The 16,220-nt window shown below is 44.6% G+C and overlaps 1 long non-coding RNA gene across 1 annotated transcript in view; it reads right to left on the bottom strand.

Annotated features, from left to right (window-relative positions):
* The window catches only part of LOC133215055 (uncharacterized), a 193,311-nt gene that overhangs the window by 87,069 nt on the left and 90,022 nt on the right, over window positions 1-16,220 (bottom strand). The window contains exon 2 of the long non-coding RNA XR_009726300.1: window positions 2,558-2,717. This is a non-coding gene — a long non-coding RNA (uncharacterized LOC133215055). The remainder of the gene's footprint in view (window positions 1-2,557; window positions 2,718-16,220) is intronic.

Genomic DNA, 16,220 nt, shown 5'->3' with positions numbered 1-16,220 from the left:
ACAAGAGGTGGCTGCTCAGACCCACCTCACTGACGTGCTTCGAAAGGTTTCCCAGATTCTTGAGAAAGTAAATGAAACAGAAGAAAATGAATCTTCAACACAGGTTTTCTACTTGCTGCATCCTTTTCTAGCAGGGGAATACATACACACAACATACAGAATGTATAAGCAAAAGAGCTGGAAAACGCTGTCATAAAATAGAAGAGAAACTAGGACATTACATAGTGGAAAGAAAGTGGTCACAGAAGCACACTGATAACCCAAAGAAGGGCCATAAAGTGATTACTGCAGGGAGATACTTGGCCAAGATTCCCAAAAGCAGCTATGTGAAATGTAACCCATATTCAGGGATCTAACCAAACGCCACAGCTTTCCCAAATGACCAGCACTTCCCCAGTTCATGAACCTCTGTGCTTGTTGCAGAAGCACTCAGGAGTGGAGTGAGATTTCCTTCCATGATTTATTGCTACCCCGGTGCTCTACTTTGAGGATTCACTGCCCATTGGCCATAAGAACCTGGCCAGTATTCTGAACTGAATAATCTTTCATTATTCGGGTTCACATTTGTCAGAATATATCAAAGGCTCGGCTTCTACAGTTGTGACCAGCTCCTCAAATGGCACCCAATGTGAACTAAGCATGTCCGTACGTACAGCTCAGTATTTTTACTAGGAGACTTCGAGAAGTGTTTGGGACTCTCATCTCTCTATTACACATCGAGCTTTTCTGAAAATGTTTGTAACAACAGCTGCTTCAGATGTGTCTAATCACACCTCAGCTTTAATTAATGAATTTATTTTAACTTGCCTTTCCTTTGGAAGTCCATGAGGAAAAAATCTCCCCCTGCTCTTCTACCAGCTAGGATACATACTGACCACCCAACTTCTTTTTAAGTTTTACTATAAAGCAGCAGGAGCTTAAATTATACCCTGTGCTCCAACTATTCCACTGCACTTTCCCTTCTCTCTGTACCAGGTGATCACTCTCACTAGATGAAGGTTATTACTGTCTGTAGCAGGAATTCTCTTACTGCTTTGTGTTTGCACAGCAGGTGATGCAGTGGGCTCCTGGCACACACCAGAGGTCTCAAAGAGCTACCACAAAGTAAATTGTAAACAGCAAAATATATTTTTTGGTGAAGGCCACAAAATACCACTCCTGGGAAACATCCTGGTGATGTCAAACATTTCTTCTCCTTGGAGACAACTTCTCTGACTTCCCAGAAAATCCCACTCTGAGTGAAGGGGCCACATGAGACATTCCTGCCAAAAGCAGGGGAGAGACAATGGAAACAAAACGGAAGGGAACTCAGAACAGACTTTGATTCTGGAAACTTTGGGCATCTTTATTGATATCTCCAATATTGTCTTGTGTGTCTTTCTATTTTTAGAGTATGAATTGCCTATTTTGAGCCATTATTGTTTGCTTATTCACGTGCTTTACCTCTTTATATGTATTTTGTTTGGCTGATCAAGAAAAAAATAATCAACATTTTTATCTGCTCTAAGACGTGATTGCCTTCACAAACTAAGAATGAGCACAAAGATCAGCTGCACCCTTAGAAGAGAGAGAGACACCAGAATATTTGAGACCCATGGTGAAGGATGTGGTGGGGGAAAGCAGATGCTTATGTGGTTATATCACAGGGCTGGCCTTCATCATTTTTGTGTTCCATTAAAAGCTGACTAGGAGGAAAGGAGACAAGGCTTTTTGGAGTCCTTCCTTCTGAGCGAGTCATGCATCAGCGAAGGTGCTTAGGTTTGTGTCATCTCCAAACTACAAGGGCTGTAACACAGGAAAAGCGAAATTGTTGATATACCTCTTCCCTTGCGCAGCCACTCAGAATACAGAGGAGTCAAGAATGGACTATTTGATTCCATATGCACAGAACTGTATGTGTGTTTTTTAAGCAACACGTATCTAGCTCAGTTAATCCAACAATATTGGTATGACAGGTTACTTGTGCCCTGCTAAAGACAGAGATGTACAAATATCAGTGAGAATATGTCAGTTCTGCTTATGACTGATTATCTACTTGGCTGGGAGGTTAGTCCCCCGAATTTCCTTGTACATAGCCAGACTTGGCTAAAGACTAGTGCCACCTCTAGCAACATATTGAGGACTCCTGCTTCTCTCCCAAGATCAGACACTGGTGGTATCTCTTAGAATGCCTCTGTTGGGATCTTTAGGAGCAACAGACTTCCCACAGCTTTGACTGGAATCACAAGCACACAGAAGTCACCCAGTGATCTCTATCTTCAAACAACCACAATAGTTCTTCTTTACAAGTCTCACACTACTACAGAAAGCTCTTGTTTCTGATCAGACCATCTACAACTTTCGGTAAACTTCCAACTCAGATTAATCACTACATAATGAGGCAGAGCATTATCATCACTATTAGAACCCTAAGTATACAAGGATTTTTATCAAGTTCTTTTGGGCTTCAGGCAGAATTCTTAATAGTACCATTCACTTGAAGATCCTTCCAAATTCAAATCCCTTTCATGTCTTCTGGACTTCTCTGTTCTGTTTTACAATTATGTCATTTTCTTACCTTTATCTGTCCTCCAAGTGGTCTGTTGCTGCGCTGCTAAATGCATTCTTTGACCTCTGCATCCCCTGGTGTCAGGAAGACTCTTAATTGGAATTCATCAAAATGGTTCTTGAACACTCCCCAGAAGGCAAGCCAGAGGCTTCCTCTGCAGAACCAGACCCTGCAGGTCACAGGAACACAAGAAAAAGATGACATTTGATTACATTACAAAGCAGCAAATTCAAAGGTTATTAAAATTCTTCCCTGACATTCTGTATTTTGACCAACTGAATTTGTAGCCACAGGGAGTTACCAAGATTCCAGAGAAGGCTAAAAAATTTTATATGTATTAAAAAATTATCCAGAGTTATGATCATTCAACAAGCATTCTGGAAAGATATGAACATTAGTGGGATTAAGCCAACCTGCAGATTACTTGAGCTCCTAACAAGCTTGAGATGCTTCCTGTGCTTACCCACTGTACAGTTCTGCCTCTCTTAAGAATCTGTTGAGTCTCCTGCTCAAGATGGTACACCAGACAAAATACAAGCTGTGCCCAGTTTCACAAATCCTATACTCCTAAATTCATAGATTTAGCATTCAAAGTGAGGAAATTCAGTCTGCAACTGGCCTACATTTCTAATCACAGCCACTGCTGCATGAGTTGCATATTGAATGATGTTTAAGTCATCTGTCTTGCCACCTTAGTTACCTATTGTATCCTGGTTAGTTCTGAATGTAACCTGCTTGGAGCTTAATTTGGTCCATTTTGTCTCCGCTATTTCATGCAGACTTCACTTTTCATTGCCTTTTCAACTACAGGTGTTTTTCATCTCCATTTCACAATGCAGGAAGTTTTGTATTGTTTCAGGTTTTACTTTGTCTTCCCTTTTTAAGGATTTTTTTTATAAAAATCCTTGTGTTTCTGTCCCAAAGGTTCATTGACACAAGTGAAAATATGCCCATTTACTCCATTAATGTGTCCTATGTCATGTTCACCTGACTGGCTCAGGTCAGTTTGATCATAACCATTTTTCTCAGAAGTTTGATTTGCCTTCTGCATCTACTACTGTCAATCAGAAGTCTGAAGTCAAAAGTTACACTTATGTAAACAGTGTGTAAGTGAAACTGGAATCAGGCATTGACTTTTAAGATAGCAGTTTTCAAGTTCATTGCCACAGCTACCCTGGAGGAGACTCCTAGTGCCGTGATCATCTTGTCTGCCCTCTGATACAGGCTACCCATAGGCTGCTTTGAATTACTGCTACAGGTCCAATAGCTGGGATTGAGCTGGGGGAATCTGTTACTGAGGAACATTTCCTACCAAGTGCTAGTAAATACAGTGAACCCCAGCTAAAATACTTTGACAGGTGACTACTTGCACTGTTGGAAATATGTGCATTATTTCTGGTTGCATTTACCTACTGTCAACTTACAACTGCTGGAGCCTACCATATCTTCGTATACCGTGTTGCAGAACTTGTGCTACCAAACTGTATGTTCTTACTTTTGATTCATATTTATAAATTGTAATACTACTGATCTTGGTTTTAATGAGGAAAAAAACCCTTCATAACATATATTTAGGCTTCATGCCTGTGTGGAGGCCCTCTTTTTATAAAAAGACACTTAACTCTTATGTAAGCACCTTCTCATTATCAATCAACAATGTTTCTGTTATGTGGGATCATAACCAGCATCCAAAGATGCCCCCAGCTCAGGCTGGTCCCTTCCAAGCACCACACACTTCTTTCAAGTTTTCTGAGTAAGTTCTGTTTGCATGACTTGCACGCAATAAAATCACTGCTCAGTTATTATTGCTACCATTGGCAATTTGTGTATGTCAGTTCCTATACACATTTTATTGTTTAAGCTACAATTTAAAAAACTTTTGTTGTCTTAAGCTACAACAAAGACCAGGTCCTCTCACCCAAGTAACTTACATTTTAGGATCCCACAAAAAAAAATTGCAGCACTCCTGTTTCCTCCTTAAACACCCTACCTCAAGTCACAACTGTTACTTGTATCTGCTCATCGCCAGTGGGAATACTTCTAGTTTTGAACCCCCGCAGTACAGATGAATCTCAGCTTTATATACCTGAGTAACTACAATGGAAAACTGTTACAAAAGCCTTGAAAAGGAGCTGCTTCCACCATTTCCTTGGAGTGATCATATCAAAAGAAGGAAAATAAAAGTGCATGAAAATAAATCTTCCCTCTACCCAGTATGGCTTTACTTGGTTGTCTCTTCCTGTACACTCCCTCTTAGTGCAGTAACTTCAACTGGCTTTCTAGTTAGCAGTAAACCAGTAAACTTGGCGGCCCTAAAAAATAGTCTCTCACAAATCCTCTGCAGTTTGATTATGCCAGTTCCCTATTTCCTACATCTCCTCACCCTACCTGCTCCATTTTAGCACTCCAGAAGATCTGATGCTCAGATGTTCTCAGGTAGGATGCAGGCTAGAGATTTCACCGAACCCAGGGTAAAACCAAGAAAGACAACCCTAAAGAAGCAGTCAGTCTCCTCTATGCTCAGTTGCACAATTTTTTACCTGACGAGAACTGTATTTACTTTTGCATTGTATTTGACTGAACAAACTAAGAGAAAAACCATCTACCACCACACCACTTGTGTTTCACCACCTCAAATGTGGGTTTTGCCACTAAAATTCAGTTCTGCCTCCAGACTGTTTACAATATGGACACTCATTTTGTCAACTGTATTGATGAAACCTTCGGTCCTAAGACAAAGATGATGACTGAATGCTGGTAAACTGAGCCACAGGGCTCTGAGAAACAAAGGCACCTGCTGCTAGCCTGCAGTTAAAGGCTCAGGATGGTAATTTCAGGAGTGCTGAGCCCTGACATAATGTTGTTCCCAGTGAGATAAGGAGGAAACCTACTAGTAACTCTTCCACTGATCTCAGCATCGCGTATTTCGGAATATCGCACTCACAGTGTAGGGAAGGCTGGGAGAGGACACAGAGGTGAAAATGATACTGATGGAGACTACCCTCTACACATGGATGCCACCAACATTTCACAGACATACCTCCCTCTGATCAAGTCTTTAGTGCACTTCTTTAGGTCACTCAAAGTTTCCTAGAAAAGGCATCAATTTAAGAATTTATTTAATCTTTATTCAAACACTTTCATTCAAACTGAGTTTCTTTCTGGCTTTGGTTGGTTTTAATGTTATCCATAGTGTAGCATATATGCATGCGCACATATACCCACACTTCTGTATGCCAAAGCTGTGAAGCCAGAGGGACTAAAATGATCACCTAGGTTGCACTCACTAGAAACTGAATCCATACACCAGAGTCATGACATTTTAATGACAAGCAATTACAATATACTTGTAATTATTTTGGGAAGTCCCTCATTGTCCCTATCTTGGATGATGTGAAATGTTGTCTTTGATGAGGTTAGATCATCAAAGAAACATATGGGACCAGAGACCTCCTTCTGACCCATACTGAGGGGAACTGGGAACCCAAATCACTGATGTTTTATAAGATGGGATTCCTTCTTGGCTGTCCTTGACTAGTAGACACAATGGCAGATACCAACACATTGCGAGGTGCTGGATGCCACTCAGTACCTACTGAAACAGTATTTGGGGCACATATCAACATTTTGAGGGTTAGCCAGATTTGTCCCTCGCTTCCCACACACTTTAGTATGAGGGAGAAGTAGATGTGGACATTGCATATGAAGGCTTTTGACTGAGCCCCAGAGACACCGCATAACTACTACTTTTTACTGTTGACTGTTTTGGGGGCTTTTTGGTTGTTTGGTTGGGGTTTTTTTTTCCTTATCTTTTTTTTTTTTTCTCCCAAGCCATGGTGCAAATTGTGGAAAACCAGCATCCTGACTCCCATCATGAGAAAAGCGTCACTCCCTTCATCTCCACTTCTTCTCCTCATCCCTCTTGCACATTAACCATCACCCTGAGTTGGACCTGAGGGATCCAAAGAGGAACAGAATTTTTCCTCTCTCCTTCATTTTATTTTTTTAAGCAATCTCCTCCTCTACCTCCCCTTTCTTCTACTCCTCCTCTTCTTCATCCTCCCACCCACCCCCACCCTGTCCATCTCCCCTCATCCCACTCAGACACCACTCCCCCCCTTTACCGGTATCCAACACTGTCAACCCAAACACATGATAAATTGCCCTGTCAACAGAATTCATTCAGGGACCAATTAATTCTACAGAAATGAACCAGGAGCCATCAGTTGCTGAAAAACTCCAAGTGCAGGGAGCGAGGAAGCTGGCTTTGTGAGTGAGAGAGTGAGAGAGAGAGAGAGAGAGAGAGACTTGGGAAGTTAGTCTGACAGAAATTGGTCATTTAATGCTTAAGTGCACCGTAGACAGCCCTGTCATAGCAGCCAGCATGGCAAAAACTCCCCCAGTGCTTTATTTATTAATTATGTGGAGCAGCACGGGGGTCACTTCACTGTCTCCATACAGACTCATCAACTTAACTTCTTGTCACTGGAAGAGATCCCACAGCATGTGGGATAGAGGGCCAGGCCTTATCCTCGCTCCGTCTCCTGCCATCCTGACACTATACAGGCTAGAAGGAAGTTTGCACAAGCACCACTGTGCCCTCAGTGAGAGTGGGCAGTGGCAGGCGGGGACACAACAGCAGTCAGAAGTGGGAGGCAAACCATTATCCTGCTGCCGTCCAGCTCTGGAGCAGAGGTGGTGGGAGCCTGGAGATTTCATTTGCAAAGCTTCCTCATTATCCTCCTTCAAATTCTCCTTAGCCATGATGCCTGCAAAAACCTGACAGCAGTTACGCTGCTGATGTATTATGAGTACTGCCTATCCTGCTGATCAATAGCATCTCATTGCTCCTCACTGTATTCCCTCAGCTGTCCATACTAGCCATTGCTTCTCGACTCGTATTTGTAAGCTCTCTAAGGGCAAGACCATCTTTCTCTAGCATGTGAGTACAGCACAAGTCAATGACAGATTCTGCTGTGAGGACTGCTCCTAGAATGGTTGTAACAGAAATAACAATTCTATCCTTTTACAGAATCACAGTTGTAAAAGCTGTTGCTTTTACCTCTCCTAACTCCACCAAGGAATCCCTGCCCTGCCTGTCACAGAACACAGAGAGGAGAACAGACCTAGCAGTTCACATCACAGACACATCAGATGGTACATTAGATTAAGTTAGTGACATAAACTATAAAACGTATCCTCCTGATTTGGCGCTACCAGTCAGATTTTTCCAAAGCTTGGAGAACACCTTGGAGAGATACCCTAGACTGCTCCCTTGCACCCATCCTTATCCCAGAGGCAACCTTCCAAGATCGTAACTCCACAATCACCTTATAGCAGCATGGGTCAGCTGACAAACTGGAATAACTGCCATTTGCTCTAAAAAAGAAATGTTTTACACAAGCCAGGGGAAGATACCTATTCTGTCCTCAAGACCCAGCAATACCTCCAAACAGCATATCTTGAACAACAAAAGCCAGGAAGCAAACACCTGATCCAGTGACTGATAAGTCTTAGTGTGTTACAGAAGATACAGGAACTCAGTCGATGAAAGACTATTTAAGTCACATGAGATCCTTACTAGAAACCAGTGTTTCCTGGAGAAATGTAGGAAAAAAATGTCTTATGTTCCTTAGTTTTATGTGAGAAGAGGAAGAGTATCAGCTAACGAGTAATGAACACCAACAAAGGTGGGTTTAGCTGATCTACAGGATGTACAGTCTGAAGTGATCTTTACCACTGATGCTTTGGTAACTGCCTGCAATGTATTAGCATGCATGCAGAAATAGCAACTACTCCCTTCACTTTTTGTCATCATTACAATAGAGTATTAGTCAGAAAAAAAGACCCAGTCATTTTGTCATGAAAAAAACCTAGATTCAATAACCCCAGAGATCCCAGCTCATTCTGTTCATTTAATTGCTGTGCTTCATCTGAAAAGTGATGGGGAAAACAATGAATTTACAAAATGAAACTTGGGTATACAATTGTCATTTATTGTCCTTTAAGAACCTTGTATTTGAGATATTCAGAATAGGGATCATATTGTAACCTAATTCTCTCAAGTTACAGCTAACAATCAGAATGGAACATTTGATTAACGTATTTTTCAATAGATTGTAACTTCCTCATAACAGGAACTGTGAATGCCAAAAATCCCAGAGTAATGCTGAGGTCACTCAGATATTGTAGTGACACTATAAATAACCAATATAACAGATAAATATATATTTTAAAGTGTTCCTAGTTGGTGTCAGAAATAACCTACCCCTTCACAGAGCAGGCATGGCAGGAGAAATAAGATATAAAATAGTTTTGATAGTGGAGGATCCAATAATAATTAGGTAAAAAATTTACTTTTGTCTTGGGACAGACTTTCTTAGGGAGATGCTAATCTCCTTTAGTGTCTAAGATAGACAAGATAGGTAAAACACACTCTGTGGAATGAAAGGATATTTTGGGTTTCCATTTGCCCACCCCAAGAGACACTCCCATTACGGGAGCACCCTGCATTAGAATCATAGAATCATAGAATAGTTATGGTTGGAAAGGACATTAAGATCATCTCATCAAGTTCCAACCCATAGGCAGGGACACCTCACACTAAACCATGTCACCCAAGGCTCTGTCCAACCTGGCCTTGAACACCGCCAGGGATGGAGCATTCACAGCTTCCCTGGATAGCTCATTCCAGTGCCTCACCACCCCCACAGAAAAGAACTTCCTCCTTATATCCAATCTAAACTTCCCCTGTTTAAGTTTTAACCCATTACCCCTTGTCCTATCACTACAATACCTCATGAAGAGTCCCTCCCCAGCATCCCTATAGGCCCCCTTCAGATACTGGAAGGCTGCTATGAGGCCTCCACGCAGCCTTGTCTTCTCCAGGCTGTATAGCCCCAACTTTCTCAGCCAATCTTCATATGGGAGGTGCTCCAGTCCCCTGATCATTCTCATAGCCCTCCTCTGGACTTGTTCCAACAGATCCATGTCCTTTTGATGTTGAGGACACCAGAACTGCACAAAATACTCCAAGTGAGGTCTCACGAGAGCAGAATTGCTTTCTCTCTAAAGCACATATTTTCCTCAAAGCATCTTCTTCTGGCAATATGTGGCAACATCCCTGCCTAAGCTAGAATGCAACAGGTCATCAGTCCTACTGTGAAAGTGTCAAACCACTTCACTGTCTACTGCGGAGTTATTCCATGATGCAACTGATGATGATTTATGAGGGAAGGCCTGGGGCATTTCAGTGGGTACAGACCACCACCATCTGCAGTTAGACACATCAGGAACACAGGCCTTGCAACACAACCAGTACAGACAAGCAGGCAAAGCATCATGTGATTCTAGGAGAGCAATATGGACTACCATAAACACTACTGCTGCTGCTGCCTTTTCTTGCAGCCTCACTCTGTAAATCTCTAGGCTGTTAACTTAGTCAATTGGAAAGGACAAAAAGTGGGATTTGGTTGACAAACTTTCTAGTGATGGGGGCTGCTGGCTGCAAGTGTTTAACAATTCAGAAGACAGCCTTAAAATCTCAGCAAAAACAATGACAAGAATAACTGGGGGTTTCCTTCTCCTTTTTAATCCTTTCACCTTCTTAGCCCCATGGTGAATAAAGTACCATTCTAAAAATGAAAGTTACTTTTTAATGTAATAATTTGTCTCCTGGTGATGGCATTTAAAAGAAAAAACCTAAGAGATTACAAAGGCATCACAGTTGATAACGTTGCACTGAGTAATAGCCTTGGATATGCAGAGGGTTTAATACACAGAAAGTGGCATGAAGATTGTTAAGTAGTCTCTCCTTGTAAGACAGCTGCATCTACCCATGGTACCAAAACAGCTCTTCTAACACAGGGGTTGCTGGACTCACACCCCAGAAGAAGCAGCCACTGGTAGCTTAAGAACAGCAGAGAGCTCTGACCCTGTCTCACTTCATGCTTCTCAAGCCAATTTTTAATTCTCAGCTGCTGTATGGCACTGTATGCTGTGTTCCCCTGCTCTCAGTGTGGGGAGCAGTGCTGGGACCCCATCACCTCAACCAAAAGAGCACTCAGGACAGTGCCCTCGTAGTCCTGGAAGTCTCAAGTTGTGCTATCTTATTTGACTCTCAGGCTGAACCAAATCTTCTTACGACTGATACAACTGGAATCACTCAATACCATCCAGGTGGGTTTGCCATAAGCTATTCCTAAGTACACCTACTTCCACATACCCAGAATACTGGGGAAGGCAGTAGCAATGCATCAGTGCAGGACTGCAAGGAAGGGCCCCATTAGACGCAAAGTACCTACAGAAACCTGTAAGGTCTGAAGGCCCACATTGCTGAGGTGAGTAGCTCAAGAGAGGATGCCTTGAACACCGGAGCGGGGGAAGATCAGCGCCCAGGAGCCTCAACTCAGAGCGACAAGAGCAGAGCCACCGAGGGAGCCTCAAGTCCTCGACAGGACCTGCCCAGGAGCCGGCAGCTCAGCTGGCGCGAGCAGGGACTCACAGGGAGCGGAGCCAGGAGGAACAGCGCTAGCCCTGACTGGGTAAAAACCAGAGCGGGAGCGACCAGGAGCGGGGCAAACAGAGCGGGTCGAGGCAGTTTGCGCGGGCAGGCGAGCGGGACGGTGAGCACTCGCCGTATGACCAGGGCTCGGCCTGGGAGCTCTGCTCTGGCTGGCCCGGCGGTGGCCACCGTATGCACCCAGACAGAGCCGATGAGAGGGGAGGCTGCAGTGCAGAGCTCGGGGTGTAGAGAGTGCCTGCACTGGTCCGGTGAGGGAAAGGTACACAATGGGCAGGGCTGCACTGGGTGCTCCCTGGTGGAGGCTCTCCTGCAGCAGGTGCCTGAGCTGCAGGAAGCTATTAACAGGCTACAAGATGTCAGGGTAGCTGAGAGAGAACAGGAATGCTTGCTCCCTGCCCAAACTGTGCAGAGTCCTCAAGCTTCCCCTGTAGCTCATGGAGGAAAGAAGGAGGTTGTTAGCTCTGGAAGCTGGGAATCGGTGACACAAAAAAAAAAAACCACAACCCAACAAAGAAAGGAGGAAAAGGACAATTAAAAGCAAGGGACTTCCTCCTAAACCTGTTGCCCCCACGCAGAACCGCTTTGCTGTCATGCAAAGGGCTCATGAGGAAACGCACTTGCACCAGAAACAGCCGGCTGATGCACTAGTAAAGAAAATTTCTACTGGTGCTGCCAGGAAAAAGCAGCAGGTTGTAGTAGTAGGGGATTCTACTTTGAAAGGGACAGAAGCACTCGTCTGTTGGTCTGACCCGGTCTCAAGGGAGGTGTGTTGCCTACCAGGGGCATGCATCAGGGATGTGGCAGAGAGGCTGCCTGCTCTGATAAGCCCCATGGACTATTACCCACTTCTGGTGATATATGTGGGTGCTAGGGATATAAATAGTAGTAGCCTGGGGAACATAAAGAAGGACTACAGAGCCCTGGGAGAGGTGGTTAAGGGCTCTGGAGCTCAGATAGTCTTTTCGTCTATTCTCCAGGATACAGGGGAGGACCTAAATAAAGCTAGGAGGATTAGCCAGGTTAATAAATGGTTAAAAGGGTGGTGTCATAGTCAGGGGTTTGGGTGTCTTGAACATGGGACCCAAGTTTGTAGGCCAGGTCTAGCAAGGGCTGGTGGAGCTGGTCCGATAAGAGCAGTTTTGGTAGGAGGCTTGCCAGACTGGTCAAGGAGGCTTTAAACTAGATGTGTTGGGGGAGGGGGCATCATTCCATCCCAACACACCCAGTCAGTTGCCAGCACCTATAATAAATGCTCAGAGCAATGCAGAGGTATTCCGGCTGCTCCAGCCAATGAGCTGGCTTCATTTGGAGCTCGGCTCAGATGCCCCTACACAAATGCCCGTAGCATAGGGAACAAACAAGAGGAATTAGAGATGTGTGCACGTCTACGGGGGTATGATATAATAGGCATCACAGAAACATGGTGGAACGGCTCCTATGACTGGAGTGTTGGAATGGAAGGTTACAGACTCTTTAGAAAAGACAAGCCTGGCAGGCACGGAGAGGGAGTTGCCCTTTATGTTAGGGGTAGGCTGAAGAGTATGGAACTCTGTCTGGGGACAGGTGAGCAGATAACAGAGAGCTTGTGGGTCAGGGTTAAAGGGAAAACAGCGATGGGAGACATTACTGTGGGGATCTGTTATACACCTCCTGATCAAGAGGAATCTGCGGATGAAGCACTCTGTAGGCAGATAAGAAAAGCCTTACGTTCACAGGCCCTTGTTCTCATGGGTGACTTCAACCAACCTGACATCTGTTGGAATGACGGTACGGCCCGGCACAAGCAATCCAGGAGGTTCCTCGATAGTGTGGAAGACAGCTTCCTTCTGCAAGTAATAGAGGAACCGACAAGGAGATGTGCCATGCCTGACCTCGTGCTCACCAACAGGGAAGGGCTCATTGGAAATGTGGCACTGCAGGGCAGCCTTGGATGCAGCAACCACGAGATGGTTGAATTTGAGATCCTTAGGACAGTGAGAAGAGCGTGCAGCAAGCTCACTGCCCTAGACTTCAAAAGTGGAGACTTTGGCCTGTTCAGGGACCTGCTTAGTAAGGTTCCATGGGATATAGCCCTAGAGGGCAGGGTGGCTCAAGACTCTTGGTTGGTCTTCAAGGATCACCTGCTACAAGCTCATGGAAAAAGGGAAATATAACTCCCGTTTTCAAGAAGGGGAAAATGGATGACCCGGGGAATTACAGACCAGTCAGTCTCACCTCTGTGCCTGGCAAAATCTTGGAGCAGATTCTCCTGGAAGGCATGCTAAGGCACATGAAAAACAACAAGGTGCTTGGTGACAGCCAGCATGGCTTCACTAAGGGGAAATCCTGCCTAAGCAATTTGGTGGCCTTTTATGATGGGGCTACAGAACTGATGGACAGGGGTAGAGCAGTTGATGTCATCTACCTGGATTGTGTAAAGCGTTCGACACTGTCCCACATGACATTCTTGTCTCTAAATTGGAGAGACATCAATTTGATGAATGGACCACTCGGTGGATAAAGAACTGGCTGGATGGCCACACACAAAGAGTTGTGGTCAGTGGCTCAGTGCCCAGCTGGAGACCTGTAACGAGTGGTGTCCCTCAGGGATCGGTGTTGGGACCGGTCTTGTTCAACATCTTCATCGCTGACATGGACAGTGGGATTGAGTGCGCCCTCAGCAAGTTTGCCGATGACACCAAGCTGTGTGGTTTGGTTGATAATGCTGGAGGGAAGGAATGCCATCCAGAGGGACCTTGACACGCTTGTGATGTGGGCTGATGCCAACCTCATGAAGTTTAACCATGCCAAGTGCAAGGTCCTACAGCTGGGTCAGAGCAAACCCAGGCACAGCTACAGGCTGGGCAGAGAAGAGATTCAGAGCAGCCCTGCGGAGGACTTGGGGGTGCTGGTCGATGAGAAAATGAGCATGAGCCGGCTTCAGTGTGCGCTTGCAGCCCAGAAAGCCAACCGTATCCTGGGCTGCATCAAAAGGAGTGTGACCAGCAGGTCGAAGGAGGTGATCCTGCCCCTTTATTCTGTTCAGGTCTATTCAAGGCCTGTATGTAAGAGGCTGGTGTAACAAGAAGAGAGAACTGCTACAAAGGTGGCAGGAGCTGCTGTCTGTGTGTGAGCAGGGGAACCTTGGTTTGGCCCTGGAGCTTACAACAAGCGCTTGTTTTCCACCAGGTAGAGCCAAGCTGCCTTCACTTTCTGCATGATGAGAGTTTTCAAAGAGAATCTGAATAATTCAGGGAGGTTTTGATCTGAGTGCAGACAGACACAGGCATAAACTGTTTCCAAAGCCAGCTGGGAAGCAGTATTCCTGGCACTTCTCACCTTCTGCCACTTCTCATTGACATCTGATCCTAGACCAGCAGCTCTCCCCAGTTCTCATTGCACTGGCAGCTCAGTGACGTGTTTGGTGTCAGTGGAGACCCCACTGCTCTCTCAGTGTCTGATACGCATTTACCAGTTGAGAAACATACTGGGGCATGAGAGCACAAGCTGCTCCACAGGTCTCTTCAAGGATGGATGAGATTGTTCTTTAGAGAAAAAAAGGCCAGTATGTCCACATTGCTGCTTGGCAGGAAAAGCCTCTGATCCTGAGGTAAAGGTCCTGAAAGAGATACTCAAGGTCTGTTTTTGGGTTGGGAGAGAATCAAAGTTGAGGTAGGTGTTTTGTATGCAGCCATGAGAGAAGATGACAAGAGCTTTTACTAAACCTCTGTGGTCTGCTTGTTGCTCCCTTCCTTTTTATTCAATTCTGTATCTTGAGTCAGACTATATTCAGCCCGTCAGGGTTCACCCTGACCCAAACAAGATGATCTGTGACTTACATCAGCCCAACCAGGAAAGAATCTGATTCTTTAAAGCTACAAGGTATATGCCTTTCATAGAGCATTTACAGTTTCTGGTGTAACAGTGACTTGAAGCTACACCAGTGACTTTTGTTCAAGTACACAGAGAATATATGGTGAAAAATATTTTTTTCATGTTGACTTTAACAGACCAATGCTGGATTTACACCATCATGAGAAGAGTAAGAATTAGTATTAGTGTGAGCAGCTGCGCTCAGTGGGACAGAGTCACTTTCCTCTTTAAAGTACGATTTTCTCTCTCTGACTAAACTATAAACTACCATAGCAGCCATGAAAGCTCTCTGATGTTGCTGTATCTCCCTGTATTGATTTGTATGCCTGGACCTTCACTGATAAGAAGCCAGTCTGCAGTTCTACCTTCTACTGGACGGTATGCATGTTCTGACCACAATGGATGGGGATGAACAGTATAAAAGCAGAAGTTACCTGAGGGTCCCTATGCAGGTCTTGTGTCATGTAAGAGCATGCCTCTGTCACACAAACAAGACACAATACAATTCTTCTCTCTAAGAGTAACTGCCTTTCTAGCAGCTTTCTCAGGACATGTTTGAATGGATCCCACCACCACACTCTCAGCTTTGCTCAGGCATTACTTACTTTGGCCTCAAACTAACACAGGACTCCCCAGGAACACAGAACCATGCCCATTTTACAGCTGGGGAGCTGAGGCATAGGAATTAATTACTGTGTGTGTGGTCACATTGCAGCTTGTAGCTCTGCAGAGAACTGAAGTAATGTCATTTAGATGCCACTTAATGTCACTTAGTATTTGGTCTGCTAGACTGTTCTTCCCACAGCAGATCACCCTTTTGTATGTAAATCAGCTGCTGGAGCTGGAGGATAGGCACTGTGAACTTAGATATGGAGAGAAGGAAAGAAACTGCTGGAAAATACGTACCTGGCAGGTTTTGCAAAGGGAAGGGATATGCAATGATTAGCAGCTGAATGAACAGAGGTATGGAAACTTCCCCTTGTAATGCTGATGGGTCTGCTCCCTAGATATTTCTGTCACCTTTCAGCCAAGCAGTGACATATGTCTGTGAATACAGAAATGGGTTCTTTGTCCCAAGATGAGCTAAATGTCCTTCAGGACCAGGAGTATATTTTTGTTGTGTATTGTGCATTGCTTGTGCGGTGGGGCTCTAGTCCTTGATTTTTCAGGAATACCAGAAGTGATAACTTTGACTGGAGGAAGACAGGTTGGGTACATCCAGACCTGCAATTCCCAAGCCTCTTTTCTGCTTCTCAGTTTACTGATCATGGAATCATAGAATCATAGAATAGTTAG

This window comes from Neopsephotus bourkii, unplaced genomic scaffold (genome assembly GCF_033783945.1).
Source record: "Neopsephotus bourkii isolate Nb327-2 ecotype Australia unplaced genomic scaffold, CSIRO-AGI_Nbou_v1 NB_951, whole genome shotgun sequence".
Classification (NCBI taxonomy): domain Eukaryota; kingdom Metazoa; phylum Chordata; class Aves; order Psittaciformes; family Psittacidae; genus Neopsephotus; species Neopsephotus bourkii.
This window is presented reverse-complemented; position numbering and strand designations above follow the sequence as displayed.